Source organism: Propithecus coquereli, unplaced genomic scaffold (assembly GCF_000956105.1).
Source record: "Propithecus coquereli isolate 6110/MARCELLA unplaced genomic scaffold, Pcoq_1.0 Scaffold873, whole genome shotgun sequence".
Lineage (NCBI taxonomy): Eukaryota > Metazoa > Chordata > Mammalia > Primates > Indriidae > Propithecus > Propithecus coquereli.
Window position 1 is genome coordinate 153,001 of NW_012154985.1, and position 6,845 is coordinate 159,845.

Below are 6,845 nucleotides of genomic sequence, written 5' to 3' on the forward strand. Positions count from 1 at the left end.
ACTTTTTGTCACTGGCTTCTTTCACTTAGCATAATGTTTTCAATATATATCCACATTGTAGTGTGTTATCAGTACTTCATTTCTGTGGCTGTATAATATTCCATTGTATTTTTTCCACTTATTTTTAAATTTTTAAAAAAAATTTTTTTGCTGAGTCTAGCTCAGCACAGGGAACTGAAAACCAAGTGGCTCCGCAGAAATGAAGACAAAGTAGCCAATTATCAGGACAGGTGGGCGCGGGGAACTGGGTGCTTCTAAAAGCAAAGAGCCGCATCCTTGGTGCTCACATTGCTTTTATTCGTACAATTCAAGAGGGGACCAGGGAACTCAAGGGCAGGAAACAGATGGCCGTTTACTCCCTAATCTCTATATTTTGAGAATGCTCTGTTCAAAGAACATTCCCAGGCCTCCAACATGACTGCAGTCACTAGAGACATGGCTGTTTACTTCAACTTCTCGGACTGCTGACCAGACAGACGGCTTTCCGTCAGGTTGGACTCAGCTTTCCTTCGTCCACACCCGTTCAGCATCAAGGAAACAGCCAGCTCACAGCTCCTGCTCCTGCAATTTTTATTTCAAAATATTAAGGGGGTACTGTTACATGGATGAATTGTATAATGCTGAAGTCAGGACTTTTAGTGTGTCCATCACCAGAATAGTGTACATCGTACCCAATAAGTAAGTTTTTATCCTTCACCGCCTCCCACCTTTCCCCCTCCTTAGTTTTCAATGTCCTTTACACCACTTTATGACTGTGTGTGCCCATCGTTTAGCTCCCACTTATTAGTGAGAACACGTGGTGCTTGTTTTTCCATTCTTGAGATACTTCACTTAGGACACTGTTCTTCGGTTTCATCCAAGTTGCTACAAAAGACATTTCATTCCTTTTTATGGCTGAGTAGTACTCCATGCTATATATGTACCACATTGTCTTTATCCATTTATTAATTGATGGGCACTTAGATTGATTCCATATCTTTGCAATTGTGAATTGCGCTGCAATCAACATTCAGGTGCGGGTGTCTTTTTGATATAATGACTTCTTTTCCTGCCATTGTATGTTTATACCACATTTGGTTTTTATCTATTCATCTGTTGATAGACATTTGTGCATTTTCTACCTTTTAGCTCTGAACGTAAGTGTACATGTATTTGTTTGAGTACTTGTTTTTCATACTTTTGGGCATATACTTAGGAGTGTAATTGCTGGATCATATGGTAAGGCTATGTTTAACTTTTTGAAGAACTGGTAAACTGTTTTCCAAAGTGGCTATACCATTTCACATTCCCATCAGCAATGTATGAAGGTTTTAATTTCTCCACATTGCTTCCAACACTTACTTTCCTTTTTTAAAAAAAATTAAAATAGCTATCCTAGTAGGTTTGAAGTGGTGTCTCATTGTGGTTTGGATATAGCTGGGCTCAAGCAATCCTCCTGCCTCAGCCTCCTGAGTAACTAGGACTATAGGCATGAGCTACTGTGCCTGGCTAATTTTTTAAAATTATTTTTTGCAGAGATGGGGTCTTGCTGTATTGCCCAGGCTGGTCTCAAACTCCTGGCCTCAAGTGATCCTCCCACCTCAGCCTGCCAAAATGCTAGGATTATAGGCATGAGCCACTGCACCCAGCCTGAATATCATCTTTGGAGAAACATCTCTTCAAGTCCTTTACCATTTTTTAATTGGGTTGTCTTTTGGTTGTTGCATTGTAAGAGTTCTTTATATATCCTAGATCCTAAGCCCTTATCAGATATATGATTTACAAATATTTCCTGCCATTCTGTGTGTTTTCTTTTGACTTTCTTGTTGGTGTCCTTTGAAGTACAAAAGATTTAATTTTGATGAAGTACAATTTATCCATTCTTTTCTTTTGTTACGTGTGCATTAAGACTATGTTGACAAATCCAAGGTCATAGAGATTTACTCCTATGCTTCCTTCTAAGTTTTATAGTTTTAGCTCTTTACATGTAGGTCTTTGATCTGTTTTGAGTTAATTTTTGTACCTAGCATGAGGTAAGGGTTCAATTTCATTCTTTTGTACATGGCTATCCAGTGTCCCAGTGCCATTCATTGAGGACTATTTTTCTCCATTGAATGTTCTTGGCACCCTTGTCAAAAATCAGTTGAAAAAATAAAAATAAAAAACCAAAAAGAACAAAAAACAAATCAGTTGACCATAGATGCATAAGTTTAGTTCTGGATTCTCAATTCTGTTCCATTTATCTAAATGTCTGTCCTTACACCAGTACCACAAAGTCTCAAATACTGTTGTTTTGCAGTTTGTTTTGAAATCAGGAAGCATGAGTCTTCTTCCTTTGTTCTTTTTCAAAACTGTTTTAGATATTCTGGGTCTCTTGCAATTTCTTATGAATTTTTGAATTAGCTTCTCAGTTTCTACAAATAATTCAGCTAGAATTCTGATAGAAATTGCATCAAATTTGTAGATCAATTTACAAAGCACTAATATCCTAACAATATTAAGTCATCCTATCAATGAATCCAGAATGTTTTACCATCTATTTAAATCCCTTATTTCTTTTAACAATGTTTTGTAGTTTTTAGAAAATAAGTATTGAACTTCTTTTGTTAAATTTATTCCTAATATTTTTGATGCTAATTGCAAATAGAATCATTTCCTTAATTTCATTTTCAGAATGTTCATTGAAAGTATACAGAAATAAAATTGATTTTTTTTAAACATTGGTCTTGTAACCTGGAACCAAGCTGAACTCATTTAATGATCCTAATAGGTTTGACATTTTCTTCTTTTTTTTTTTTTTTTGAGACAGAGTCTCACTCTGTTGCCCAGGCTAGAGTGAGTGCAGTGGCATCATCATAGCTCACTGCAACCTCAAACTCCGGGGCTCAAGTGATCCTCCTGCGTTAGTCTCCCAAAGTGCTGGGATTATGGGTGTGAACCACCGTGCCTGGCCCTAATAGGCTTTTTTAAAAATGGATTCCTTGGGATTTTCTATATACATGATCATGTCATCTGCCAAGAGAGAAAGTTTTACTTCTTTCTCTCCAATCCGGATACCTTTTGTTTCATTGTCTTGCCCAGTTGTCGTGGATGGAACCTCCAGTACAATGTTGAATAGAGGTAGTGATAGCAGACATTTTTGTCTTGTTCCTGATCTTAGAAAGACAACATCCAGTCTCTCACCAGTGTGTTGTTTGCTGTGAGTTTTTTGTACCTGCTCTTTTTCAAGTTGATGAAGTTCCCTTCTATACCAAGTTTGTTGAGTGTTGTTATCATGAAAGGGTATTGCATTTTTGTCTAATGTTTTTCTGTGTCTAATGAGATGATCATGTGGTTTTTGTTTTTTATTTCACTGATATGGTGTCTTACAGTAATTGATTTTTTGATGTTGTTAAAGACAGGAAAACAAAACAAAGTGTTTTTTTCCTACTCTCACACTCAAGACAACAGAGAACACTTCACCTCTGGTCACCAAAATGTGTGGGGATTTCCCCACACCACACCAACCAAGCAATTCTGCAGCGGACACCAGCTGGGTGACCTCTAATTCAACTGAATTCTGATGCTATCTACCTGGAGATAGCATCAGATCTCATGGGTTGAGGGATTAATCCCACAAGACTGCTCCCCTCTTCAGATACCAGTAGAAAGTAGTAGCATGTCACCTATACTTCTGACTGGCTGGCTATAAATAGGGAGTTCCCACGACCCCCTCCTCGGGTTCCATTAATTTGCTAGAGCAGCTCACGAAACTTAGGGAAACACTTTGCTTATGTTCACCCATTTATTATAAAGGATATTACAAAGGATACAGATGAATAGCCAGATAGAAGAGATGTGTAGGGCAAGGCATGTGAGAAGGGGCACAGAGCTTCCATGCTCTGTCTGGGGGGAGCCACTATCCAGGCACCTCCACATGTCCAGCTATCTAGAAGCCCCCAGAACCCAGTCCTTTTGGGTTTTTATGGAGGCTTCATTAGGTAGGCGTGATTGGTTACATCACCAGCCATTGGTGATCAACTTAACCTTCAGCCCCTCTCCCCTCCCTAAAGGTCCAACGGGTGGGGAGTGGGCAGTGGAGCTGAAATTTCCAACCCTCTAATCACATAGTCGGTTCCCCTGGTGACCAGCCCCCATCCTGAGGCTATCCAGGATGCCACAAAGAGTCACCTCATTAGAACAAAGGATGCCCCCATGACCCAGAAAATTCTGAGGGATTTAAGAGCTTTATATAAGATGCTCCTATTACTTGGGAATTATAAAATTCTTAGGAGCTATGTGTCAGAGACTGGGGTCAAAGACCAAATATCAGAACAAGAGATTCTCCTAGTTCCCCTGTCTACACAGGTTTTAGGAGCTCTGTTCCAGGAACTGGGGGAGCAGACACCAAATATATATTTCATATTATACCATAATATCACAGATGTTAAACCAATTTGCATTTCTAGGATAAATTACATTACTCTTGGCGTATAATTATTTTTATGTGTTGCTAGATACAGTTTGCTAGTATGTTGAAGATTTTTTGTGTCCACATTCATAAGAGAGATTGGTCTGTAGTTTTCTTGTAATGTCTTTGCCTAGTTTTGATATCAGGGTAATACTGACCTCATAAAATGAGTTAGGAAGTTTCCTATTCTATTTTTGGCAGAGTTTGTGAAGTATTGGTACTAATTCTTCTTTAAATGTTTGGTGGAATTCAGCAGAGATTCACAAGGAGCAAACTCTATTTTTTTATAAAAAGAATTCAAGGGCCAGGCACGGTAGCTCGCGCCTGTAATCCTAGCACGCTGGGAAGCCGAGGCAGGAGGATCGTTTGAGCTCAGGAGTTCGAGACCAGCCTGAGCAAGAATGAGACCCCCATCTCTAATAAAAATAGAAAAAATTAGCCACACACCTGTGGTCTTGGAAGGCTGAGGCAGGAGGATCGCTTGAGCCCAGGAGTTTGAGGTTGCTGTGAGCCACAGCACTCTAGCCTGGGCAACAGAGTGAGACTCTGTCTCAACAATAAATAAATAAATAAAAGAATTCAGCAGAGATGCCTGGGTTTTTTTTGTGTGTATGTGGAGGGTGGGGGTGGTATTTTTTTAATGCTAATTCAAACCCTTATATATCTATTTAGGTTGTGTGTTTCTTCTTGGGTCAGTTTTGATAGTTTGTGTGTTCCTAGAAGTTTGTCATTTCATCTAAGTTATCTACTTTATTAGCATACAATTAATTGTTCGTGGTAGTCCTTTACAGTCCTATTCATGTCTTTAGGATCAGCAGTAATGTCCCCTTTCATTTCTGTTTCTAGTAATTTGAGTCTTCTCTTTTTTTTCTTGTCAATCTAGCTAAAGGTTTGCCAGTTTTATTGATCTTTTCAAAGAACAAACTTTTGGTTTCATTGCTTTTTATTTTTTTTTGCATTCCCATCAGCATCCTGCACAATATTTTGTACCTAGTAGATGCTCAACGAACACCTGGTAATTGCTGATTTATTGATTATGGCATCATTGATTTTTTCCTATTGTTTTTTATTCTCTATTTCATTAATTTCCACTCCAATCTTTATTATTCCCTACCTCCTTCTTGCTTTATGTTTAGTTGACTCCTTTTTTTTCCAGTGTCTTAAGACAGAAAGTTATTAATTTGAGATCTTTCTTCTTTTTTTATAACGGGCATTCGCAGCTACAAATTTCCCTCTAAGCATGTTTTTGACTGCATCTCATAAGTTTAGGTATGTTGTGCCTTCATTTTCATTCATCTCAAAGTATTTTCTAATGTCCCCTTTGATCTCTTCTTTGACCCATTAATTGTTTTAGAGTCTGTTGTTTAACTTCCATATATTTGTAAATTTCCAATTTTTCTTTTGTGGTTGATTTCTAATTTCATTCCATTGTAGCCAAAGAATGTATTTTCTATTCTTTCAATCCTTTTTTAATTTATTGAGGTTGGCTATGCATGGTAGTTCATGCCCATAATCCCAGCAGTTTGGGAGGCCGAGGCAGGAGGATCGCTTGAGGCCAGGAGTTTGAGACCAGCCTGGGGAACATTAGCAAAACCCTGTCTCTACAAATAATAAAAAAAATTAGCTGGTTATGGTGGTGTACGCCTGGATTCCCAACTACTTGGGAGGCTGAGGCAAGAGGATCACTTAAGCCCAGGAATTTGAGGCTGCAGTGAGCTGTGATCACACCATTGCACTCCAGCCTAGGTGACAGAGCGAGACCTAGTCTCAAATAAAACAAAAATTATTGAGGTTTGTTTTATGGCCTAGCATATGTTCTATCCTAGAAAATGTTCCACGTGCACTTAAGAATGTATATTCTATTATTGCTGGGTGGAGTGTTCTATAGCTGTCTCTCAGGTCTATTTGGTTTATAGTGTTGTTCAATTGTTCTATTTCCTTGATGATCTTCTGCCTAGTTGTTGTATCCATTATTGAAAGTGGGGTGGTTTGAAAGGCATATGGTATGCTTGGGGGAAAAAAAGAAAGTGGGGTATTGAAGTCTCCAAAAATTACTATTGAATTGTCTATTTCTCCCTTCATTTGTGTCAGTTTTGCTTCCAGTATATTGGTGCTCTATTTGTAGATATATACATTTATAGTTGTAATATATTTCTGATGGGTCAATCGTTTTATCACTTTAGAATGTCCCTCTTTATCTTTAGCAACTTTTTGTATTAAAGTCTATTATGTCTGATATTAGGATAGCCACTCCAGCTTTCTTGTGGTTGCTGTTTTCATGATATATCTTTTTCTATATTGTTTCTTTATCCAGTCTGACAATCTCTGCCCTTTGATTGGGTTGCTTAATTTATTAATATATTTTTTTTTTGAGGCAGAATCTCACTCTTTTGCCCGGGCTAGAGTGCCGTGGCAT